The sequence below is a fragment of the Vidua chalybeata genome, chromosome 7 (genome assembly GCF_026979565.1).
Source record: "Vidua chalybeata isolate OUT-0048 chromosome 7, bVidCha1 merged haplotype, whole genome shotgun sequence".
Taxonomy (NCBI): Eukaryota; Metazoa; Chordata; class Aves; order Passeriformes; family Viduidae; genus Vidua; species Vidua chalybeata.
The window spans coordinates 29,722,173-29,749,383 of record NC_071536.1 but is presented as its reverse complement, the minus strand read 5'-3'; the positions used below and the strand labels follow the sequence as shown (position 1 = coordinate 29,749,383).

The 27,211-nt window shown below is 40.8% G+C and overlaps 1 protein-coding gene across 6 annotated transcripts in view; it reads left to right on the top strand.

The window, feature by feature from the left end:
- The first annotated feature begins 7,159 nt into the window (after window positions 1–7,159).
- ZNF148 (zinc finger protein 148) overlaps window positions 7,160–27,211 on the top strand; it is a 43,664-nt gene continuing 23,612 nt past the window's right edge. For 5 of the 6 annotated variants that reach the window (XR_008431855.1, XM_053947842.1, XM_053947841.1 and 2 more), the window contains exon 1: window positions 7,160–7,242. The gene's annotated coding sequence lies outside the window, so the exon portion shown is untranslated. Of the gene's footprint in view, window positions 7,243–7,577; window positions 7,928–27,211 lie in introns of those variants that run through there. The other variant, XM_053947839.1, reaches the window with a different exon arrangement.

Genomic DNA, 27,211 nt, shown 5'->3' with positions numbered 1-27,211 from the left:
CTTTCTGCCCGGTTGAACTCTCAGCTGTCCTGTGCAGACTGAATGGAAGTGATTCCCTTGTGTCCTACAAGGTTTAAGCCAGGTCACACCTAACAGCATGATATGCACATCAGCTGATGTCCAGCTTGTGAAAAACTGCACTGCCCTACTAAACCACCTTCTGCAATATTGCTGTCCCTTAGCTCAGCCATAGATTCAGGTCTTTTCTCCATCCTTACTGAGCAGAACTCCATCATCTTCTTCTCCATCCTCATCCAGAGGAGGCTGGACCTAGGCCTGGACCTGCTTGGTGCAGTTTGAAAATTTACCTGTCCTCATCCTCCTGTTGAATAGTCTGGTACAAGTCCTAATCAACTCCATTCAATGCATCCTTGTGTTTAGAAAGAAAAACCAGTCATCACTACATTCAAGTAGCATTTAATTTGCTTGCTTTGGCCTTATGACAGATTTCATCCAGTTCACTTCTCATTTTATGAGAAAGGCACATCAGTAAATAACTTCTCAACAACTTTACCTTCTTGCCTTTCCCTGTCAAGGCCCCCCTTCTTTAGTTGTACCGTGGTCATTTATCATTTGTAATTGTAATACATTTGTAATGTATCTTAGCAGTTTGCCTTTTCTTCTAAATTCAGAACTTAATGCAGATACAATTAACTTTGCTGGCTATTGTGTTGTCCATTTATCTGGCATTTTTGGAGGCCTCTGAGGTTTTGCTTAGTCCTCACTGATTAACTTAACAAATTTATGACAGCCCAGTCAGTTCAACTTCTGACAGTCATGAATAGGCTCTATGTAATTTGGGGAATGGTTAATAGCCTGTCTTGTTCCAATGTTGCCTTATTCTGAGGCAGTTTTTGAGTGTAGTACCAGAGGAAACCATTAATGGGAGGGCAACATTATGATTTTTATTATGTTTTTATACAAAACCCAAAACCCTTCCTTTTTTTTGCTGTGTTGAGCAATTAGCTTATGGAGTTCCAATTCCAGCCTTTTAGAATCTGTCCCTGGTCTTCCAGATCCATTTGTGCTCTTCTCATTCCCCATTCCTTCACTGCCAACTAAATTAGAGATTTTACTGGCTTTCACAGATTCGGATTTCTATACTCTTACCATTTCCATATATTGTTTGTTGGCTCAAATAATATATGGAAATGTCCCATTTGGTATAATGGCTTGATCTTTGTAACCCTGGGAATGTACAACCTCTTGGGCTTAAATATACAGAATCATAGAGTGGTTTGGGTAGGAAAGGACCTTAAATGTCATCTAGTACCAAGACCCCTGCCTATATATATAGATATATCCATAAACATACATGAATACATATATATATATATATATATATAATTTAAAAATTGCTTAAATATATGTTTTTGTGTTTGAACTTTTGCTTGGTAAATATCAATCTCCCATCCTTGCCACTGCATCAGAGCCTGGTGTCCTACCTGCACTGCACATCTCGTGTCTTGCTTTTAATCAGGTCAATGTTAGACTTGTAAAGAAGTGTGAATCTGAATTTAAAATACTGTACTTGGCTTGCACAAACTCTCAGCACATGCAAGGTGGTGCGATGCAGCCTACAACAGCATAACGTAAACCAAGAGCATTGACACAAAGTAGGTATGAAGTAGCTGGTTACTCATCCCTGAGTAACCTCCCCACCCCAACAAGCCTTTAGCTAATGGTTCAGCTAATGCTGTCTTTCAAATTAGATCCACTATAATATTTCAAATTAAAGAACTCAGCTGCAGTGGGACAGACACATGGGAAAGATTAAGATGAATTAAGTAAAGGTGTGACATTAAATTGCAACAGTTAAAGCCCACCAAATCCCTGTGTGGGTGTTCTCTCTTTTACAGATAAAATATCCCCCACTTCCTTTACATTATTTCTGAAAAGCTTAATCCTAAAGTGTTCACACTGGGGTTTAAGGCCCTCTTGCTTTCCTATCTGCAGTTAATTCAACTTAAATGTCTTAGGTAGGCTGCCAATCTAAGTTAAGAGTACATGGTTTTCTGCTCTACTTATAACTTGTGTTTTAAGGCAGAGAAATGGGTTCTTTAAGTTCTGTCTTGTGTCATCTGACAATTTGTGTTAGGCAAGTGCTGCATTATCATCATTTTTGTTGCTTTTTCTGTCTCAGCATGGGACATTAAACATCCTCTCTTCTTTTAGTCTAGAGATTTATAATGCTAATTATACAGGAATGCCAGGTGGGACCAAGCCAGACGTATTACAGATATCTGAATGTCTCGTGTCTACACAATCCCACCCTGACTGATGCTGCCTTGCTATCTTTCTTTATTCAGACAGGTATGTCTCTCATCAAACTTTTCTTTTGCTTTTTCTGGGATTTTTGTGCTGTCTTGACCTCAAGTTTTAAAGCACTTCAGGCCGCTATATCACCATAAAATAAATGACTGAGTCAGGCCAGGCATGTTTGTGACATTAGAAACTAAACTGATATGAAGAATTCTTCACGGCTCAGGTGGAAGTGGAACAGTGCTCTCCTGCAAACAGTTTCGGGAACAGAAAAGATTCTGGGAATAAGGAAAAGATCTGTGTGACCTGCATGCACCCTCTAACCAATATTGACCGTAAATAATTATTTTTGTTTGCAAACATCAGATGCCCAGGTGTTTTGAGACATTGCATGCCACCACATTTCCGTGCATCAGTAATGTCAGGACGAGCACACTGTGGCACTCTGTGGCATTGTGATTGATTCCTGATTTGCCAGCAATATAGGGCAAGGCAGACTATTGAGTCAGGCTTACATGGGATCATGAATTGAAAGCTTGCTACAAAAAACATTAAATAATTAAAGTATAAATTCCACCAGGGACGCTGAAATGAAGAGGAGCAATTTGCAGTCAATGTGAGTGGATGCTTAGACAATGGACTCATTACATTTCTGCACTGAACATGTGTGCTAGTTAAAGCCCTGGTGAAATATTCCAATTGAAAAAATGGATGGAAGGTGATTTTCTAGCTTTCAGTAGCAACTGTTCCCTGATTGAATCCACTGCTGAAATGTCAGGCATTCACCAAGGCATTTCTAAAGCACCATGCATTCTATCACTGACACATACTGGCTACCAACCAGTGACCTTTGTGGACAAGGAAGGAGGGGAGGAGAGGAACTGAAGAAGAATAATGGGAGTGGGATGTGGAGAACACACCTGTAATCTCTGAAAGTCAGGTTACTCTCATCTTCCACTGATGCTGTGAACTTCAACTGTTTGATAATTCCACAAGTACAGAAAAGGTGGGTTTAGCATTGCTTGGGAAGATGAATTGTGTCTGTCCACACCCTACCACATCACGCTTTCTCTTGGATTTACCATGGATTTGAATTTTCTGCTTGCAAATACCTTCTTTTGAAAACACAAATGTTTTTCAAGCAGTGCTCTCCATATATAAACTACTGACATGAACTCTTCACTGATCATCTTCAGTCTGTTTTTTCAAGACTTAGCATCATTATAAAATACTCAGTAAAAACACTGATTGCTGAAGTGCAGATTGTTTTTCACATTTCCTTTGGCCTGATCCTGCAACCACAAACAGACATAAACAGTCCAACAGATCTTTATTTTTTTGCTCAAGAGAAGCCAACCCTATGTGTTGGAAGGAATGAGACTGTTAACAGTGAGTTGTGACATCTGCAGGGGGAAGGGGAGGAGATGGACAGGAGGATACAGGAGATGCTGTATCCTTGTTTTACGTGACAAAGGACAGAGAAGCAGCAGGGAACTTCAGCCTGGACAGTCAGTAGGACAGGTCACATCACTGGACTCTGTACATCACTCCAAAAGCACAGAAAAAAGGTGATGTACGTGGGTGAAAAGAAGCTGCACTTGATATTTGTTGATTTATCTGTCTGTGGTCTAAATGGCTGAGCTGTAGGCCCACCCTAATAGTATTTTCAAACAAATAAAAATAATTTTTGAAAAATTGGAAGGGGAATTATAAAGATTTACAAGAATAAAGCAAGACCTGGAGAATCGAGTTAAAAATCTTGATACACAGTCCTTAAACCTGATAGCTAAAATGAATAATTAGAAGCTCAGACAAATACAAAGGCATAAATTTGAGAGGTAGGCTATGAGGCCATCTTAAAAGCCTACATAACTGGTGGACTTCTCTCTCAAATTCCCAGACTCGGGCTCTCCAGGTCAAACAGCTACTTCAGTAGAAATTATTGGCTTGATGCATACATTTCTGAATTAAATCCTTTAGTTTTTCATGCAGGAGGTCAAATGTGCTGGTTCTGCTTGATGTTCTGAAGCTACTTCCTGGTTAAGACATTTTAAAACACATGTATTCCCCAGTGATTCCCCAAAGCCACTTTTTAATACATAAACTACTTGTGCTTCTTAATTTTTTGGTTTCTAGATTTATACAGAAAAGAGAAGAAAAAAAAATAGAAGGAAGGAGGGTGAAGTGCTTTTTACTTTCCAGTATTAGCCCTCTTAAAACTGAAAGGAACTGTGTTCCATGCTGCATACACACTGCCTTTTAGAGAGTTTCTCTTGGGTGGCAAACTTTTGGAATTCAGAAGGGAGAGGAAAGACTATATTAAAGACTATTAATTATTTTACCTAGGGAAAAGCAGATTTTTTCTGCTATTTACAGAGCAGTGTAAGGAAAAAATATAGGTCAAAATGCAAATGCTCCTTTAAGCTTCTCAAGCTACTGAGTTTATATATTTATTTTCTATTTTGCTATGTCAAAATACTAATATTAATAAATAAACAGCACAGTATTAAATGTGTCCAAACACTAATATGAACATCAGTACCACAGCTGGGTGACTTGGTGAGGAACTGCCATCATTTGAAAATATGTGAGGGAGAGGCCCAGGGGCTGATGTGTCCCTTCACCACCTCTGCCCTGGTGCGGGGGACTTCCAGATGAACAAAGCACTGTAAGATTCTTACTGAACTTGACAATTTATAGGTGCTTAATTCCTCTTAAAACAACACAAAAACCTGCACCCTAACCCAAACTGTCATTTGAAAATTGGAACATGACTTGATTAAGGTCATAGAAGAATGATAAAAGAGTAATGAAGAGTAATGAACAGCACTCAAATATGCTGAGTCTTACTTTTTTTGCATTAAATACAAGGCAGTCTTTCTTCTTCATATTACACTGTTAATTGCTAAACAGATATTTTGAAAAGCAGGTTCCAATTGATGTGTCCTTGGAGAAAGACTTGTGCTCACCCTGCAGAAAGCTTTAATTCCTCAGTGTGTTTTAAAATCAGGTTCGACTGCTGAGCTTTCCCACTCAGACTTATTGCAATTCAAAAGATTTTTTTTGACAGGGAAAAATGAGTAAAGTCACCAAGTTAACTGTCTTTGAAGGAAAAAAAAAATCAAAGCTGAATAAATGTATGTCTTCCCTCAGTTTCTAAAACTCTTTGGAAATGAAAGTGTTTCCCATTTTATTCAATAAGCGGGTTAATGACACTTCTTGTAGTTATGTAAAATTGTAGAGGACTGCATGGGATGTAGCTACATTTTATTAACCCCTTCCTCTGTTCATAGAGATTGAGTAATCGACACCATCATTTTGAAATGTACATATTGCACAAAGTCAGGGCAGACCTTCATCAGGGTCCTGGTGTCATTAATACTCTCTTCTTAATGAAATTTCTTGCACTGTAACTTGATGGCACAACCTCTGACCTGCGTGACGGTGCAGAGCCTTATTAATGCACCTTGCTGAAGGAACTCGAAACCCTACTTTCAGCTGATTCACCAGGCAGATGCTTCTCACTTCTAACAGGACCTGAGTGAAGGGCATAAGCCTCATCATGGAGACAGGGTGATCCTGTAGGACAGCCTGGGAATAACTAAGCTTGTAGCAAAAAGCTTTGGGCTTCTGCTGATTGAGTGACTCACAGAGCTAAGCCCAGCGAAGCTGGTAAATTTTACCCAACAGAGCTTATGCAGATCTTGGCTTCAATCCAGCAGAGCACTTAAGCACATGCTTAATTATACGCAAATGACACAGAGCAATTGAGCTACGCACGTGTTTAAGTGCGTTGCTGGGTGAAAGATTTTATTTAGAGAAACGTGGAAAAGTTGGTAACCCCTGAAAGAGGTGAAGATGAGAGGTGCAAGTGACACCGTGCCACAGCCCAGGCTGCAGAGGTGCAGCCAGTTTGGGTGGAGAGCTAGTCCAGGGAAGGCGTTGGGTTTTAAGATTTGGCCTCTAGTGATTCTCCAAATAGTTTATTGTGCAGGGTCATGGCGAACATCATGATAATGGAGATTACAGTGCAGAAAACTCACGTTGGGACTTTCAGATGGATTTGGAGGCACTGAGAGTCCGAGGGACACCACGTGTGTAATGACACTGGCAGTCTGCAGTGGGGCCTCACCCCAGAGATGCATCAGGAGTGGGGAACCAGATCAGGCTTTACTTCTTTACATTGAGGGTGGCAGAGCCCTGGAACAGGCTGCCCAGGGAGGTCGTGGAATCTCCCTCTTTGGAGACATTCAAAGAGGGACGCGTTTTCCTGTGTCACCTGCTCCAGCTGACCCTGCCTGGGCGGGGGGGGTTGGACGGGATGATCTCCAGAGGTCCCTTCCAACCGCAACACTTCTCTAATCGTTACGCCTTCTCCCTGACACCGACCGCGGCCGCTCCGGCCTTCTCCCATCCGGGAGGCCCCGCTGCGCATTACGCCGCTGCCCCGACACCGAGGGGCACGGGGGGCCGCCCCCCGCCGGGGCCGATGCCCGAAGGGTCGCTCCCGCCCCGCCTCCGCTCGGGGCCGGCGCGGGCAGCACTCCCACGGCCGCGGCGGCCTCCTGACCCGCGCGTAACCCGGCACCGCCCGCCCCGGCAGCAGCCGCAGCCCCGGCGTGGCTCCCGGCTCCCGTCTCGCTTCCCCATCGCCGTCATCCCCATCCTCCTCCTCCTCCTCCCGTCCCGCCGGTCCTCCGGGCGCGTTTCCCGTGGTGCAGCGCGCGCGCGGCGCTCTGGCCGGGTGTCGCTGTCACCGCCCGCGGACGCTCGGCGGAGCAGCAGGAAGGAGCCGCCGCCGCCACCGCCGCCGCTCCCCCCCGGGCTCCCCCCGCCGCCGCCGCCGCCCCGCCGGCCCCCCCTGCCCGCGCCCCGCCGCCCCCGCCATGCCCGGGGCCGCGGCACGGCCGCTCTGAGCCGCCGCCGCCGCGCCCCGGCCCGGCCCGGCCCGGCCGCCTTCTCCTCGCAGCTCTGCGGCCGGTAAGTGCCGGCGGGAGCGAGCCGGGGCCGGTCGGGGCCGTTCGGTGCGCGGAGGGAGGGCGGGAGGAGGAGGAGGACAGGGAGGGGAAGGAGGGAAGGAAGGGAAGCGGGGGGCCGCGGCGCGGTGCGTCCCGCATGGGCCGCGCTTGGCCCCGGCGCGGAGAGGCCGGCGCGGAGCCGGGGGATGAAGGAGCGGCGGGCGCCCTCCGCCCGCTGCTCCCGCTCCGTCCGCTTCCCCGGCCGGGAGCCGCGGGGCCGCGCAGGCCGCACCGGGGCGGCGGGGATGGGGCCAGCGGGGCTGCCTGACAGACGGACAAAGAGCTGACGGACGGACGGACGGACAGCGCGTCCCGCGGGCCCCGTCCTCCCGGGCCGTATCCTCCCGCTGCCCGCCTCGCCATTGTTCCCGGTGTAAGATAGGTGAAGCGTGCCGACCTGCGAACAGTCATTTCGTTTGGTTTTATTTCTGCATAACCTTCTCAGAGTCTCCTCTCAGCTGCTCGGAGGAAGCTTTTGCACGGCACCTCTTTTCCCCAGCGTCGGGAGCTGCTAACAAGTGCCAGGCTGGAAGTGGCTTGGGAGAGCAGGGGGGACCAGTAGGAGTTGAAGAGAAATTAGTTGGGCTTCAAACATTTTCACTCATCAACATCATTCCTCCCCCGATTCCTGCCAAACCTCAGCTGGGGTGAGTGCAGCAACGTCTGCATTAAGCTGGCTCATGGAAAGGGAAGACATTTATGTTGCAAACATAGATCATCTCTCTCTGATCACTTTGTTTTTGTAAACTGTTTAGGGCAGCTATGAGAGATTTTGCAGAATGATTTAAAAAAATCTAGATGTGTGGAATCCAATGCTCCCAACTTTAGTCTTGCTTTGAAAGTCTGCTTGGAGCATGACCTATCTCCGTCTGCATACACGTGACATTCTGGTCCAAGAAGCTGTAGATGGGAGAGATGTCTTAGTCCTGATGAGCAGCATCTTTGCCACTGGACGGGACAAATGACAGAGGACTGTGATTTTTCTCAGTTGCTTTGTTTATTTCTGTACTTAATTGCAAATGTCAGTAGTACTTTACAAGCTTGCTAGGAGTATATATATGGGCCCACCCATCATGCTTCAACATTTTGGAGTGCCCATATCCGATTTCATTATTGTAAGTGGTATAAATTTTGTAGCTGTTCTGCATGAGTTTGGTGAATATACCTTGTGAAGCCCTGCATCAATTTTTGCAGGTGTTCTTATCCTGTTCTCAAAATCAGTCCAGATAAACCAGTGGTCTGATTGAGACTTAAAATCTATCCTGCTGTGTGAAAAGTTTGCATACCTTCAGGCCATGTTAGTTTTTCAGCGTTCACTTCCAGTGTTTGGGTTTGTGCATTGTCCAGTGACAGCTGTCATCTGCAGGAGTTTTGGCTGCACCGGAAGCTCTGGAGCATGTGAGGCCTGCTTTCCTGTGGATCTCGTGGGATCTGCAGGCTCTTGGTACAGGGTACACACACATCCATAGGAGAGACCAGCAAAGCCTGCTCTTGTTGCAGTAATTTAGGAAAACAAAATTCAGTTTCAGTTTCCTGAAAACTGTTGTCATGGCCTTTCCTCATGAATATACAACTGAATGTGTGTGTTCAGTTTCCAAAAGTGTTTTCTTTGTATTTTTTTCTGGATGTCTGCATGCCCCTCTTCCCCAAGTATACCTGTACTTAAGTCAGTGATCTGATATAAATGAAGAAAGCTGAAAAAGATGAGGATGAACTCTTGCATTTAGACTGCTGTGTGCATGTGTACTTCTGTCTTTGCTCCTCAGGCTGACCTGAGAGAACACGTGTGTGTGTAGTCGTATGCTTCTGTTATTCTGTCTTGTCCATGTGTGCTTCATGTCTGCTGTATTGCAAACATACCCTGTTTATGGAAAAATGCCTAATATAATGGATCATGAAATCAAACTATTAAGTGGGTAAGTAGCTACTTGAACAACCACAGTGATTAAAAAAACAAGGGAGAAGAATTATTCAGAATGTGAAAAGTTATATTGCAGTCTCAATTGTTCACCTGAATGAACATATACTTTGGGAATATTGTTATGTAGTTTTTCAAAAGGTGTTTTTCCCTCTGAGTTCAGTGTGTAGTTTATTTTTATGAGGATTTAAAGCACTGTGGAGTGTGGAGATGTTCTAAACACAGTTGGTGTAAAACCATTGAGGTTGGAAGTTCGTACTTCCCTCTGAGAATTTCTGTGTACCAGTAATGTTAGAGTTGAACTATCAGAATGCTAATAATATATTACTGTAGAGAAATATGGTGATGGTTCATATTAAAGAGTTTATCTCAACTTCTCGATACATTCTTTGCACCACAGGTTCAGTAATACAGATTTGCAAATAGTGGAGCTTGGGGTATCAGTTTTTAGCAGATGGATTTAGGTTAAACATTTAAAAATGTACTAATGGGGAGGAAGTGTTTGTATTCTAGTAATCTGGGGAGAAACATGGTGGGTTTGGTTTTTGTGTCTGCTGCAAGACACTGGTGATTTTTTTGTGACTGGAATCTCTGTAGTGTCTTCCTCCGGCAAGGATTGCTGTGTGAGCTCTTACAAATGGAGACCTCTCTGTATGGAGCAGCTTGATGGAGTGGGCCTTAATCTATCAAAACCCCGTTAAGTGTTTAGCATAATTTGGGATTAAGTTTGATTTAATTTTGGCTCTAATATAAAATACATTTTTCTCTGTGAAATAGCGGAAGTTAAATAAGAAATAGTAACACTGGTAATGTCTTTTGTAGATGAAGGTACTGCTGTTACCCTACATATGAAATGAAGCATCCAGCTTTCTTGTCCAAACTTAACATGTCATATATGTTAAATGAATGGCACAAGCATTGAAAGTAAGCACCAGTGGAAATATTTTTTACTTTGAAGGCTCTTAAATGGATCTAACAGAGAAATAGATAGGTTTTATTTAAAGTAAGTATTTCCTCTGCTTTTGCCTGGCATTTTAATGATAGCTGCCTTTCAGACCAGCATCATTTATGATGAAATAGATCCAAGCCTTCATGTTGCAGTCTGATCTGCATAACTGAGTGTTTAAAGACAAAAGTGGTCCCACAAAGGCACCATGGATGTAACCAGACATGGTTCTCTGCTTCTGTCAGGTTGCAGGGCTTATGTAAAGGATCAGCACTGTGATTAAGTTCCACTTTAATTTGTTTGTGTTTTTTTTTGAAAGAAATACTTTTGGGAAAATGATATTTCTTGAAGTGCTGAAATTCATGATTTTTTTTCTTTTTTTCAGTTCTGTAAATTGGTATCTGTGCAGAAACCCTTGTGCTAATATTGAGTTAGATGTACAAACTTATTGTTTTTTAACAGCTGAGACATAGCTATTGACAAGACATGTCAGCAAACCACAGCCATTGGCTATAATATGTAGTTATATGCCAAGTACAAATTTCTGTCTAACAAAGGAAAATCCATTCAGATTTTCATGAGATTTATTTTCATTTACACAAATGGTGTTAGTTACTTTATTTCAGTACTTTCCAGTGAAGTTAAATACACAGCCCCATCTGTTTAGCTCATTAGCTGGTACTCTATATACAATTTAAATATACATTTTTTAATCTACATAGAACAGAATGTTTTATACATCAGCAGTAATTCCATAAACTACACAAGTGATAAAATTTTAAACTATTTAACTTACAATTTATTGTACAAATTAAAATACAATAACATATGTGAGTATTCAAATATTATATGTGATTAAATTATCTTCCCCTGACTCCATATAGAGATATTTTTTGTATGTCATTCATCATATTGGATAAAATACTTCAAAAAAACTTATAATATGTTCTCACAAAACTTGATTGTAAGTGTGTCCCAAGGGGAAATTCACTGTCTTTTAGAAAGACTGTAATCCACAACATGCAGAAGGGTTAGAATCTCCTCACAACTTCTTTCACACTATCAGAATGTTAATCTGGAGGATGATATGGAAGCTGGTACTGCTTTTGCTCCAAAACATTTTTTAATGTACTCTTAGGATATTATCAGTGTGTTAGTATATTCCAGGCTATGATATCAAGGGTGATACACTGTGAATACTGTAATGTAGTTAATGTATTACTAGGTTATATTATTTTATTATTTCATTGCACTTTTGAAAACAGCAAGCCATAGCTCAATAACAGCATGTGTATTGGCCTGATCCTGGAACTGATACACTCTACTGGCATATTAGTATCACACTATCTGCATCTTGTCACTGTATGTGCAGAAAATCTTAAGACAGTGCTGTCTAATTCTTCCCTTATGACTAGGATGACATTTTTATAAGCGCAGAATTAAACAGTCTGATGATAAAATGAAATCTGTGTGGGAAGAAGTTCCAACCTGCAAACAGCAGTAGACTATAATTTATGAACAGCCTATCAAATATAAACTGTCTAGATCTCTTGCACTGGAAAAAACCCAAAAAATCCAACATAAAAACCAAAATCAAAAATCAAGGTGCCTGTAAAATGTCCATAAACCAATTTCTTGATATAACATGTGATATTACTCATGTGTAAGGCTGTTGTGATATCTGTGTGAGCTCAGCTATGTGACTGATAGAGCCTTCTGCTGTAAAATAGTTTCAAATGGCAGCTGCATCTGCAAGGTTAAAAGATGCCTATTCATAAAAGCTTGTACAACTGTCTTAAATGTTTTTGTAATAATTTCCCATAAAGTCTCTGTTAACTTTTGCTACTTATGCACCCCACCATGGATATAAAAGACTTCATTAGAGAGGTTTACAATGCCTGTAACATCATGACCAGGTCGTGTTACCTTAATGCAAGAGGTGAAGTGAGAAATACTGATGCTGTGCAGATGTGTCATAGTCATATGATCACTAGCAGTATTTAAGAAAAGGGAAAACCCAACTTTTTGCATTCTCTGAATTTTAACTGCTATGTGATTGCCCTGAAAATTTGTCAGATTTTTCTTTTTCTGTTGTTAGGATTGTATTTGAATCAAGGAAATGGTGATAATGCTTCTAAAAAGTGTGTGTGCATGCAGATGTATATACAAGACTCTAGTAGCATGTATTTATGATGCTGTCTGGCCTAGAGCTCTAGTCCTGGAGAATGAGAAATGTTCATCATAAAGTGAAGTTTATTTTGCCAAACAATAAGCAGTGTGTTTTAGTGCCTGGGATGTCACTGGGAAGGGGCAAAGCAAGGAGGCAGTTTCTAAATACACTGGGTTTCTGCAGGTGTCCGTGGGTACTGAAAACTCTCCAGGCTTGCTTTCAACAAGTGATCTTTACAATTGCACTGCAGACATTCTTCAGTTTTGTAAAGGCAGGGAAGAGGGAGCAAAGTGAGTATGTAAGCCAAGAAATAAATACATTTCACAGGATGCATGGATGATTTTTTTAGTCTGTAGGCATTATAACAGTCAGAATTTCCAGATTCAGTGGATGATTTCAGAGTGTCTCAAATAGGAGTACTCTGAAGGAAATTATCATCTCCTGAGACATGATTCTCCCCTGGTTTTGACCACATACACACAGTGGTTTCTAACATAGGTCACTGTTACATGTCAGTCTCTTATCCAACAAAATACATGTGAGATGGATGACAATTGCCAGGCTTTTAAGTTGGGTCATTTATAGCACTGAGCAGTTCTTGATGCAACAGTAACTATATACATAAATTTAAGATATGTTATTTTTTGTGTCTGTAAACTTTCTTTTAACAAAGAAGTTCTTCACAATAGATTGGTAAACTCAACTAACTCCCTTTTTGCTAGAGTGATCTTGCACTGCTTACTTTGAAGAAAATTTTTGTATTGGCCACTGTATATCAGCTGCAGAAGGAGGTGGTCAGTCCTCAGGGTACCAACATGGGATGCAATTATTTTACCAAAATCACTTGCAGATTTTCCAGATATGCCTATGAAATACTGGTTTTTCAACTCCTGTTTTGACGTTATAACTGGTTTTCTTAAAAATAAAGTCTAGTGTGAAGGTGCCCTGAGTGAATATTGCTTTAACAATATCAAATAAAAATGAATCTTTCATATGGGAAAGACTGCTGTCATCCTTCAAGGAAGAAAGCTTTATTAGGCTGTGGTTCTCAGGAGCTTCCTCTGTCACTGGTGAATCTGACAGTTGTATTTTGTGATGAAGTTTTGTGAGTCAGCAAAAAGATGTCAAAGTTATGTGATTGTGTTCTGTGGAGCAGGAAAGCTTGTTGTATTGTTATGGGTATAATGAAGTAAGGAAAAGCTACTTGACTTTAGTGTTGTTTTTTCCTGGTAGAGATTATGAAGTTGTCTTTTTAAATGACTTGTAGAAAAGAATTTTTATGTATTTGAAATGTGTTTTTTTTATGATCACCAATGATAAAATTAAGTTACTGAGAGGGGAATTAAAATAGAGTTTATAGAAGAGGAGCACACAGAGGATGATCATCCAGTTGTCACAGTATTTTGCTGGAAGATGTGAAGTAGGTGGCAGTTTGTAGACAAAACCAGTGGGCTTGTTGTCTGAATCTGACAGTTAAAAGTAGATCATGCAACCCAGGCATGTTGAGCTGGTGCCTGCTAGGAATCAGTGTTACATACACTATATTGGATCAAATGTAGTGCAGCTTTAAGTGTGAGTTTACTGTCACTTTCCAAGGAACAGCGATGTAAAAGGACAAACTGACAGAAAACTTCATCTGTCAATTCTTTGCATGATCTCGCATTTTACTGTCTGGGGTGCCTTTGTGTCACCCCTGGATTCGTTGTAGGTCACAGGACAGGCAGGGGACTTTCTGCAGTTGTGGTGGTGATGACAGTGTGGCTGCACATGCAGAAAAAATGGAATCTGTTGTAGTTCCATCTTATGTGCCTAAAATTTGCTGTAGCATTGGGCAACTCTGAATTTCCCACATTTTGTTGGACACAAGTTCAGCAGAGAAGTCTTGGCTCTGGTGCTTCTATCTTGGGTACTTGGATAGGTAGTGTTAGGACAAGGGGTAATGAACTGAAACAGGGTAGATTTAGAGTAGCTATTAGGAAGAAATTTTGACTGTGAGAGTGGTGAGACACTGGAAGAGGTTGCCCGGAGAAGCTGTGGATACCCCATCCCTGTCATTATTTAAGGCCAGGCTGGATGGGCCCTGAGCAACTGCTCTAGTTGAAGGTGTCCCTGCCCTGGCAGAGGGTTTGGAGCTAGGTGATCTTTAAGGTTCCCACTGAACCAAACCATTCCAGGATTCTGTAACAAATTGTTGCCCTGTTACCTATGGGACACACCTTTGCATTGAGGGAACCTGGGTGAGTGCAGCTGCAGTGCAGTGTGAGACTTAACGTGGATGGATGAGGAGCCAGTACCTGGAAAGCAGTCCATAAAGGCAGAATATGCTGAATTTTTCTTTCTTCCAAATCCTGTCAGAATATTTTCTAGCTTTACAGATTGGTTTCCTGCTTACTCAATAATACGGATTATATTGAATGTATTTTACTAAGACTTGGCTTCATCATGAAGTTATTTGACTACAGGTTCTCAAAAATTTCAGACCTGTTTGGAATGGTAGCCCTTAATTATTGGTCTGTGAGTTAATGGCATCAAGAACCTCCAAGATTTTTATTCCTAGTAATTATAGGTGTTGTTATAAACATGTATCATATCTTTTAATCATTCTGAATTCTTGTTTTAGTGTATTTTAGGAGTTAATTAGTGAGAATTAGCTGCAGGGCACAAAAGTCATTGAGGTAGAATCCAATTTCCACAACCTTTTTATTCAAGAGGGCACAATCCTGAGAAGTCTGTGTTTTATTTTTTGGATTCTTTTCAGTGTTCGTTAATGGGCCAGGATATCTGTGTTATTATTGCTCTTAGAAAATAGTTTCTAGACATCTCATGTTTTGGCTTGTCTCAATCTGAAAATGGGCTTAAGTGCCTGAAAATTGTTTGAGAAATTTAAAACTGTAATGAGGAAAAATCACCTTGGGGTATGTGGTAGAAGTCAGTGGGATTCCTTGTTCATACCATTTTTGAAGAGTTACCTGGAAGTTCTTGCTGAGGTTATGGATAGTCTTTTGAAGAGGATGCACTGCAGAAACACACTGGATTTAGTACTTGATTTTTTTTTTTTTTTTTTTTTTTTTTTTTTTTTTTTTAAGTGAGGGTCATTGAGATTAAAAATGAATTAAAAGAGGCTGATTTACAATTCTGGAATTTTATATAAGTGGGATAGGAATAGTTCTTAGTTGATTTAATCTGACCACAAATGTTGGTTAGCAGTAGGGAGGTGGTGGATTTGTTGCAACAGTGTGGAAAAAAAAATCCTAACTGGAGATGAGTATACTCTTAAAAAAACCTTCTTGTTGTCTTGGCAAACGTACATGGGCTGTAACATGCTTGTGTTCCAAGAGGGGTTTTGAGAAAGTGACCTGGTTGCTCAGTTCCATGATTTTAGAGTTTATTTCTTCTCCTTCCTCCTCTGGCTGATTTCATACTATCTTTAAATACTAACACATGTCAGTTTTATGTGCCTGAATCTTCTGTTTATTTCTGATGAAGGTGCTTGATACTGTTCTGGTGCTGTAACAGTGCTGTTTAGGCCACAGCAGTCCCTGATTCCACTGATGAAAATTGCTCCTTGGTGCCCAATTTGTAACTGCTTGAATATTTGAAGAAGAGTGATAGATTTTCTTTTTCTGGCTCAGTGTTGATGAGTATTCTCCCTAATGTAGCATCACAACATCCTCAGCTCCTTGATTTTTATCATGCTTTAAAGGCAAGAAAGGGCTACCACCAGGGTATACAGGTCAAGATGCTGCTTCTAGTGATACCTAAATCATTGTCACTGCACTGGTTTTATATTCCACAGCTGCTATCTCTGAAGGGTCCAAATGCTTTTTGGAAATGTCATGAATATTCTGTGATTCTTTTTCTTACCTGATGAGATTATATGGGCTTATTTTTTCCATTGACTATATTACATGTGTGTTGCTAAAAGGCCTTTTTTTAAATATAGGTAGGATAGACCTGCAAGGTTTGAAGAGTGGAGCAGTGAATAGAGATCTATGTCTTTGAGCTTTAGGCTCTTTCAGGTCTCCTGGCCCGGATTTTTGGCCCCTGAAGGTAACACTGTGGTATTTGAAAAGCAGTACAGAAAGCATAGGATTTGCTTGGTCTGTCTGGAATGAATCTTTTGCTAAAGAGGTATTCATTCTATCATGTTTTGGATTAGCTAGATTATTTGAGTTTCTGTTCCATGTGTAGATAGATGGTGTGTTTGAAACACAGCTGAAATGAAGTAAATATCCATTTAAAATGAAGTTACACTGAGGTATGACAATGCTTCCTCTGCAGAAGAATGAGATGAGAAAATGTTCCTTGCCTGGTGGAAAGTTGATCTAGGGAGAGCCAAGCACATTTTGTAGAATTTGTTTTGAGATGTTACGCAGAATGTAATCTTGCACTGAATAGGTTTGCTGAAATGAAGTTAGGGAAAAAATGCCTGCTCTGTGCGTGGTGATGTGCTAAAGTTGAAATTGGAACTTAGGAGAATGGTTCCTGTATTCTAAAATACTTGCATTGCTTTCACAACCTGAGAGCCCATGTTGAAATAACGTCAAGTGCTGAAGTAAGATCTAGAGATATCACCTGTGCTCTATAAGATCTGTATTGTTGATATTCATGGCCTTCTCACCTATGGTTTAGAATAGTGTTGTTTTTTTTCCTGTAAGTTTTCCTTGTGCTGTCATGTAGGTAAATGAGGAATGTCTTCCAGAATCTCTAAGATGGCTTTTGCAGCTAACTTCCAGTTTTTGAGCAAAACTTTCTTGGCTCTAGCTTATTGTCCAGTGTTATTTAATCTGTGTGGATGTATTAAGTAATTGTCTTGAATTCTTCTGTAATTACTGTTTTTCTTTAGTACATGTAGATGGCCTTTTAGAAAACAATGAAGCTGAAGTAAAGATACTACAAGAAAAGCATGGTTTTAAAAGAGCAATTTTAGGTGTAAATCAAGTAGGCAAGCCTTAAAATTGCAGCACTGAGCTTTACCTGTGCCACTTAATTTTACCATCCTCCTTATATTATTAATATATTGCATCTTAATATTATGCCATATTATTTCATGATACATGAACCCCAAAGCCCCTACCTTTTTGAATGTCCCTGAGTTGGATAAGCATCTGCTCTGTACTTTGCTTTCTTCTTGTTGCATAACGTCTGTTCTCTTATTGTGCTCTGCTTAATCCTGCTCTGAAGGCAGAATGAATATATTACTTTGTGAAATTTCTGTAATAGTTATCAGTAGGCTTGTGAGGCCCTCAGAGATGATGTCTGCTGCTCACTTCACACCTAAATCCTAGGTGGATCATTGCACCTGATTTAGAGACAGGAAATGAAAAGATGGGAGGGGGAATGATTTGCAAAGGTAACAGATTTGCCCCAAAAGCAGTGGCAGAGCTACAAAAAGAAGCCAAATCTCTCATAGTTCTGTTGCATCATGGTGGTAAACAATGTTTCTCTTTTCAAAGTCTTACTGTCATGCTTACCTTGATGGCAGTGCCACACTGGTGTGCCCCATTCCTCTAATGATTCTGCACCAAAGCGGCTGCACCATGTTAGTTGGAAACCTACTGCTGGTTGGGCTTTCTGGTCAGTGGTTAGGTCCTGGGAAGGCCAGATCCCTCTTTTCCACCTTCTCTCAGCAGTTTCTCAGTCACTGGTGCAGGTTTACCTTCCCATCCGAGGTGTGCTGCCTTCTCCCCTCAGGCTGCAGGAATGAGAGCACCACAAACTGATTAGTTCACCCTTGTGACCTATACTGAGTATTGCTTGCTGTTAGAAGTATTTTACTGTGCCTCAGGGAGAGGAAATGGATATTTCTTATTTTATGGCTGGAGAATTGGTGCCTGTGAGCAAGGCGAAAATTTGTGTTTGGTGTGGATGTCCATTGAGCTCTTTAAGAGCTTTTTTTAAAATTAAAATAGCAGCATTGCATTCATCTTTGTATTTTTAAAGTAGTGCTGTAAGTGACGTAATTGCAGCTCTGAGTACTCAGCATTTTGGGTAAATCTGACCTAAATGTGTCAGAATAAGCAGCCAGAAAATGTGCCAAATATAATTATTGATCACCTATTTGAAAAAAAATTTGTAGAAAGGGCTTGATCCTATTTTACAAGGTAGGGTTCAACTACCTAAATGGTCACAGCTTTCTTTTCATGTGCTCTGTGACTCACGCATGTTTTGGCACTTGTAACAAACAGAGAAAGGATATTATAATCTGTCTGACTAGTTTCACATATTTTTATGGAGCATTCCATTCAGTGTGCTGTAGAAAACCACATATGTATGTCTATATATATACACACACACGCACATGTACATATATTTATGATATTTATATTTTAAAAAAGTACAGTACCAGTATTTGTGCTTGGGATTGTCCTATCTCACTTGCAGGATTATACACTCAGCCTTGTTGAACTCCATGAAGTTCACACAGGCCCATCTCTCCAGCCTGTCAGGATCCCTCTGGATGGCATCCCTTCCCTCCAGGGCATCCACCACTTTGGGAACTTGCTGGGGGTGCCCTCAATCCCACTGTCCATGTCCCTGACACAGATGTCAAACAGCACCAGTCCCAGTACCAAGCCCTGAGGAATCCCACTTGTCACTGGTCTCCCACTGGACATTGAGCCAGTGACCACAACTCTCTGAGTGCAACCATCCAGCCAATTCTTCATCCACCAAGAGGAAGGAACAAATGCACACACATATACAGACCTTTGGTGCTTGGGCCAATTTGAGAGCAACAGCAGATGGTCATCTTCTGTAAAGCAGCACAAGCATAGTGCTTGTGATGACTAGAGATGCTTCACAGATACTTGCAGATAGTAAAGAAGTTGTGAGGCCCAAGGAGTTTAAGGGCTTGTAAAAAAAAAATCACATTTTTAAAAATCTGTGCATTAGAGTAGGCACCAATGATAGGGTGGACTCTCAGAGTTAGGAGGAGATCTTGCCCCTTTCAATGACCTTAGCTGTTAGATTGGCTCAGCTTTATGATAAAACTGCACTGTTGTCAAAATCAAACAAAAAACCATTTGACACACTCTCTGAAATATTCTTATAAAGTTTCAGCTTGGGGCATAGATAGATGAAATTTCACAAAATTTTCACCAGTTGGACTGAGGTTATAAAAGGCTACTTAGAAGATGCTAGGTAGCCTTAGTTGTGTCTAGTGTTTGTTTTCCTCAATATAAATGTCATCAGAAGTCCCCAGAGTGAGCACTTTTGAGTCTCCAAGTTTCATGGTGCAAAGACAGAAACCCTGCACTGTTCTTTTGAGGTAACTACCCAGTGCGAGAAATTCTCAGATAAATTCTCAAAAATAACTGTTATCTAGTAGTTTATAATTTAGTGCCACAAAACCAGTGACTTTTTCTTTTCCAAACAAAAAGTAGCATTGCCTGTGATTTTTGGACTATATAAAGTATGTTTGTGACACTGGTGACACCCCTGTGGATTTTGACATGGAACTGTGGCTTTTTAAATACAGCATCACAAGCTTTTCCATATGCACATTTGATATTAAATTACGGCTCTGCTGGTGATGATGGAATACAGATTTCAGGATAAGAAAGGTGACAAAGATTTTCACACATGGATAATTTTATGCACGATAAGGAGATTTTCTGTGAGTAATCCTGTTGATTGTAATAGGACTATTCACAGCTCAGTGTGAGCGTAAATCTTGGTGGAATCAGGCCCTGCACTGGCATGTGTTCAGCAACATGGAGCACTCAGAAATAACTGTGCAACAAGTCATAAGAGTGTATCATATGTTACCTTTTAGAATGTGTTGATTTTATGATCTGTTAACCTTTTCATGATGATTTATGTTTGATTGCTTTCTTTCTGCAAGTCAACACATTCTAATTGATTCTTAAAAATACTTCTGTGTTAATTTAAAAATCGTTCTTTTAGCTGAGTGTTATTTTTCTGAGTAGGGATAAGAGAGAATTTTATTTAATGATCTTTATTTAGAACCATTAAGTAGGGTATGATTCTTTACTCTCTAGGCTTTTGTGGTATGGTAGAAATTGAACCTTTGATATTGTGAAAGCTAGCTGTATTTCCTTTTGTATTGGACTATATCCATATTTTAATAGTGCAACTAAATATATTTTCTGATGTGATGAGAATAGTCAGCATTTTTCATTATTTGATAGGGATTAAAAGTGGTTGTTAGCAACCTGTTCAGTTCTAATTTTTCTCTTCCTTTTGGAGGGGCTTGCCTTGGTGGTGGTTTCATTCATGGAAATGCCTAAACATTAGTAGTTTTAAACGTGCTATTAAGCCCTGTTGCTATCTCTTTCTTCATCAGCATCAGGAATTGTAAAATTATTGGTGACTTTTATACTTCATTTTAGGAGGAGGGCATTTGAGAAAGCCATTTTTCCCGTGGTGTGAATTTGGCATAGCCGTTGGGCATGTCTGGGTGGCAGCTCTGAGGTGTTCATCAGTGTGTGCACATGGCCTTTGTGGAGCAGTTTCACAATGCACTGTAATCTGATCCAACCACTGACCACTCCTGGGAGAAACTCCTGTTCCCTGCTCCTGCTTCCTCACTGCCCATCTCCCCTGTCCTCCACCTGCTCTGTCCCACTGACCCAAACCTCATGGCTTTTCTGAGGGAATGTTTTTGTCCAACTCCCTTCTCAGTTGCAGAATACTGTGCTCAACCCAGAGTAGGCAACGAAGAGGTCTGAGGCAGGAGAGGTGCAGGACCTTCCCTTTGGGCAGGTCCCCCCTATATTGGATTGTTTCTTGCAGTATCATTGAGAGTTGGGTACATAACAAAACACACCAAATGTCCCACTGGAATGGCCTATCAGCTGTAGTTGTTTTTGTAAAAGTTTGGCTATTTAGAAAGGTTTTACTAATCATGCCAGTAAACTGTTCTGATTATAAAGGGGTTGACTTTTTAATTCAGAGTAAACCTTTCTAAAGTGAATTATACTATTCCACTAAATAGGGAAGGAAAAAAATCTGTACTAGAACGAGAATGTTAATTTAGGGAGTTTTACAGATTTATGTACACTATATTAATTTAAGTTTACAGTTTAGCACAAATAATTATAGCATGACCATAGAGATGAGCCCTAAGAAGCTGAGAGGTTTCCCCAGATTGCCTTTTGAGAAGTTTATTCTGTGTGCATTTTGCACAAGTAACCTTTATATGTTTTGTAGTTTGAGCTCTGCATGTACTTCTTCTTCCAAAAGCTCTTGAAGCAAGGATGTGGGAGGAGTGCTCAGGTATGTGTTCTGTAGCTTCAGATATTTGCTCATTAGGAATTTTGCCTTCTCTTTAATGAAAACACGCTTCCCAAAATGTTGAGCTAAGATAATGTCATCAGGCTACTCCTAGTGTAAGGTTACCCTGAAACCATTTAATACCTTGGGCTGAGCACAGTGTCAGCTTTTGTGAGGGGAATCTTGGAGGTAGTTTTCATCAGAACAGTATCAGATTGCTAAAGGCAAGTTAGAATTGCTGTTGTGCATCCTGGCGCTTGTGTTTGGGTTGTTGTATCTTAGAAAACATGGTCAAAGAGAGCTTATTGCTATAGTGAAAGTCGTATTTCTGTCTCGAAGTCTTTGCTACAGTCCTTCAGAAGGAGTTCAGGTTTAAACCAGAAGAATAGTTATATTTTAACAACTTTCCTTTCATGTTTCCCTCAGCCTTCTTTCATTCCTTTTTGCCTTGCAAAAGTAGGGAGAAGATAGTATAGAAGAGAGGGTGGAGTAGGTTATGGATATAGAAAGCAGCTAATCTTGCTTTTTAACACTTAAAAGGAGAAGTATAAGTTCTAGAACAACAAAGACTATTCACAGGACACTGTTTACCAATACAAAAAATCTATCTTACTTAAAAAGAAAAAGCAAAAACATTAATTCTGTTCTACAAATAGATACTAAACTGCAGATGATTTTCATTTTTTGTCTCTGCTGTTAATCCTTAAACGTGTTTTCTTTTCTCCTGTGTCATAAATAGTCTTTTAAATCCTACAGAATTCATGTTTCTGCACATATGGATTTTATTTTTAAAGTGAACCCAATTAGTATCTCTGAGTACTTGCTCATTGAATTAAATAATGCCTTACTTCATGCTTAAGAAAAGAAGGGAGAAGACAGAATAACCCTTACTGTCAATCAAAGTGGAGAACAAGAGCTGGACCTGGTTTGCTCTGATGGCTTACAAATTTTACTGCTTTCCTTCAGGGTCTCTGTTCAGATCTCCTTCATAGCAGCCACCATCCCAGCAGACTTTTTGAATCAATTAATGTTTTCTCTCGATGGTATTTTTATTTTTAATTCTGAATTGAAATGTTGTCATGCTTTTCATGCAGCATGTTTTCATTTAAGTGGATGTTTCTTTAATTAGGAATATTGTCTTTACTGCTCAGCTCTCCAGCTCAGTGCAGAAGTCTTTGGAAAAGCTGATGTCAGGGCTCCTGAAATGAATAGTTCTGAAGTGCAGCCGGAGGCTCTGGCGAAGCAGCGGTTTCTGAGCGAAGCGATGTGGTTCACTGGCTGGGGATGTACTGCAGGCAGCTGTGGAGCACCCTGTGAAAAGAGAAGGTGCTGCCAGAGTCCTGTGAGACCTTTTCCTGGCAGTCCTTTCCCTTCCTCTCTCTCTTCCCCAGGGAGCTCTGCCTGTAGATGTTTCTTGTGAGATGCTTTGCCTACAGTAAAGGCTTGGAGAACCTCTACCAAGCAAAATGTATTCTTTAAACATTTTGTTGACAGCTCTTTTTCTGTCAGTTTATAGAGGAACTATATACTCTTAAGAAAAATCATAAAATTATGTGGTGAAGCTTAATAGAACTTCTGAAATTCCATGAAAAACATCTCTGCAATAGGGATAACAATATCTTACGCCAAGAAATTTGCTTGTGTGTGTCTCTGTGGTTTGCATTTTTGTAGCTTCCCTAGAGATAATCTCTAAGTAAGTTGATCTTTATTTCACAAATGCATCTTGCACTTAAAAATGTATTTAATCTTTGCAGGCTTGGTAAAGTGTTCTTGTTTGAATGCTTTTAACTTACATTTCTTTATCACACTGTCATTCTTCCAAGAACACTTCTCATCTTCAATTTAAATGATAGGATTCCTTTTATGTGAGCCGAAAGGTGTCACTTGACAAATTACAAGTGTTTTACTGAATTAATTGCATTTGGGATGCTTCTTGCTTGGATTAATAGCCTGTTTTCGTTTGTGGTTCTTTGTTTTAAAATATTACTTCTTTGTTTTAAGACATCACCTGTAAGTCATGTAACTTGCGTTGTTTTTCATCACTTCTCATATACAGCCTAACACTGTGAGTTCTCACTATTTTTCTTTGAAAAGCCAGGTGTTTGAAAGCCTGATTTGATAAGCAGTGCACTTACTGCACCACTTCTGATATGACTCAAGATCATGGCTGGAAGACAACTTGAGGGCTTTCAGTTGCATGAGTCTGCTAAACCTGCTAGTCAGGGTGAGAAAGAAACTGTTTCCATATCTGCTGCAACTGAGGGAGCCAGCGAGACCCATGAACACCAGCCCACAGCTGGCCTGTCCTCTGGGAAGCTGCTGTATCTCGCCAGCTGTCCCAAGGTTTGGCATGTCAGGAGTCTTCCTGCCTCTCTTGGTGAGAGTAGCAGGCTCTTCTGTGTGGTTAACACTCAGCTTCTTAGTCTGCCTGACTTCCTGCCAGGAAGTAGCTTTAAATCCAGGATTTCCGCAATTCCTACCTAATTTCAGAGTGATGTGGCAATATCATCCTCCATGTAGAGCAGCCTTCTGTGCTGTTCTTGCCAGTGGCCTGATCAGACAGATTAGGGCCACCATGTTCTCACACTTGATGCTGTTTGCTCTCCCTTGATTGTGTTTCAGCATCTTGAGTTCTTGTATTCTCATACCTGTCCATGTAATTCTTTTGGAGAATCTGCAGTGACCTGATGCTGTCATATTTCTGCAGCATGGAACAAAAGCATAGTGAATGACAATCTGTGTGAGATGTACCCTGAGTATGGATTGAGTTCAGATAAAGGCTGAAATGAGTAGATATATCTGTTTTATTTTCCTTGAAGTCTGTCTTTTAAGCTAGATATTTAGAATGCTCTACCAAAAGAACCAGTCTCAGCCTTAGGTCTTTTGCACCATCTTTTACCAAATCTTAAGAATTTCACTTCTGTCTCACCTTTCTCACTTGGCACAGGATATTCCAAACCAAAAAGATGATAAATTAATCCTCATTTTCTCCTTTTATGATGTTGTTGCAAGATCTCTGGGAGATCTGCATTGGTGGGAAGAATACAGCCTTAGTGCTGTGCCAGGTTTTGTTTGTTTGTTTGTGTTATTGCTGAGAAACTATCAGTTTGGTTTCCCAGTTACATCTGAGAAATACTTCATGCATTATATAATGTCTGCAAATGCCTGTATGGCATACCAGACCTGCATTTTCCCTTGAAGACATCTCATTCTCTTAGTCTAATTGGATTAATTTCAGAGTCAGTTTGTCACATAGCCCTACCTGAGCTCAGTCAAGGCATTAAGAAGTTGTTGTCCGTATTTGAAGACAGATACTGTGAAAATCAAAAGCATGATTTCAAACTTACGTTAGAATTGCAGGAGAACTAAAAAGGGCAAATCACAAGCATAAATGTCCTGAACAGAATTTTTCCATGTTCTTCTCCTGTCATGGGTGGTTTTGGTCCCTAAAATGGACTTGTTATGTAGGGAGGAAGAATGCTAAAAAGATTGATGACCTGTCATCAATTATAAAGAGATTGAGCTTGGTGACTCTGTCCTTCTGATTTCCAGCAGAGCAAGGCTTACTAAAAATAATAAAAAAAAGTATTTGCCTGAAAAGCTTCTTCCTTTGGTGTACTTCTTAAATATTTGAAACTGAGAGAGGTCAGACCATCCTGGCTGTCAGCCTTTCTGTGCTGTATTTGGAAGTTTAGAAACTCTCACGGTACAGAATAGGGACAAATGTTCTTTCACTTTTGACTTATAAGATATGACTTGCCATCAGGATGTGTGAATCAGCTTTTTACTTTGAGGTGTGTGGTGAGTTGTTTTTTTCTTTTTTTTTTTTTAAGAAATTGAGTTAATTTTACTTTCAGAATCTTAAGAACCAATATTAATATTTTAAGAACCAATATTAATATAAGAAAACTTCATGAGATTTTTCAGCTCTTTCAGCTGGTGGCTTCCATTCCTACCAAGTAATCTAGGATCTTACCTAAAAAGAAACCACTATTTGTTTTGTAAACTCGATGTAGTTTGATATAAAGAAAGATTCACAAATGTTAAGATACACTGAGAGTTTTTGAAATATATTCCCGGAGAAGAAAATGATTTAGAAAGTGATCAAATGGATCAGACTGAATATGGAAATTTAGACACTTGATGTACATTTGTTTGATGGACTGTTTTTTGCATGTTGGCAGCCTGTTAGACTGGCAGGGGGCTGTTGTGGTGCAGTTCTGCAATGATTGCCCTGCTGGTTTTAGGCAGAGACCTGATTTCTGTGGACGTAACCTGTAGAGAGACCTGATTTCTTTGGTTATGAATAGTCATTGTGAGCTGCAGGGAAGGCAGCATAGCCTCTGACTTAAGACTTGAATGGAGATGGATCCTTTCTCCATGCTACACTCTCAGGGGGTTGGAATTTGAAGCTGATGTCTAGCAATGTACCCACATCACACCTGTATCCTAACTCTGAATGCATCAAAACCAAAGGTGCTGCTGCTGTTGTGATGCTGCCCAAGGTCCCATCTGGTGCTTTTAGCTGGGCCTGCTGTGTGTTGTCCAACTCCACTGTGCCTCTGCTCCCAGCCCTTTGTCTGCTGTGGCCTGTGTGTGTATTGCCTCTGCTCTCTGGCTGTGGGAACATAGAGAGATGGAGGAAGGATGTCTGTCTGTCTGTCTGTCTGTCTGTCTGCCTCAAGGAGCACTGAGGAGTGGGTAGTAGGGATTATGGGCCTCGGGAATAGAGTGAAGGAGACTGACTGCTCTGACTGGACATCCAGTGTACCAAGGAGAAGAAGAGTCCTAGAACTACCTTGTGTATATATTGATTAGTAGAATGAGAAGATGCTGCCACTTCCAGCTTCACAAAAGCCTTCTGCTCTGTGCTAAAAACTAATTAATAATATCATTATACTTGTTAGAATATTGTGAATTGTATTGCTTTTCATGATTGGAATTTATATTTCCTCACAAATGCTCCTGCTCACTGTGAATGTCTTTTATGAACAGCTTTGACCTCTCTGTTTGAGTCTTTATTTCATGTATAGCTTTAGCTATAAAATTGCATTTTCATAGTATCACAGAGTAACTTGTGTTGGAAAGGACCTTTAAAGGCCATTCAGACCAACTCCCAGCAATGAGCAGGGCCATCTTCACTTAAATCAGTTTGTTCAGCCCCATCCAACCTGGCCTTGAGTATTTTCCTGGATGGGGTATATACCACCTCTCTGGGCATCTTGTGCCAGTGTTTCAGAACCCTCATTGTAACAATATTCTTCCTTATATCTAGTCTAAATTGACCACGTCTCCATCCGAAACCATTACCTGTTGTCCTGTTGCAACAGGCTCCGCTAAAAAGTTTTCTCCACCTTAAAAGCTTCCTTTTAAGTAATGAAAGGCTGCAATAAAGTCTCCCCAGAGCCTTCTTTCTCTCTCATCCTGTTGGCATAGCAGAGATGTTCCAGCCCTTTGATAATTTTCCTTTACTCCCCTGGACTTGCTCCAGCATATCCACATCCTTCTTATGTTGTGACCCCAGAGCTGGATATAACACTGCAGGTGGGGTCGCAGGAGAGTGGAGTGGAGGGGCAGAATTACCTCCCTCAACTGCTGCTTTGGATGCAGCCCAGTTTTCTCTCACTTGTGGTTATTAAGATGCTCCAGGAGCTGCAATG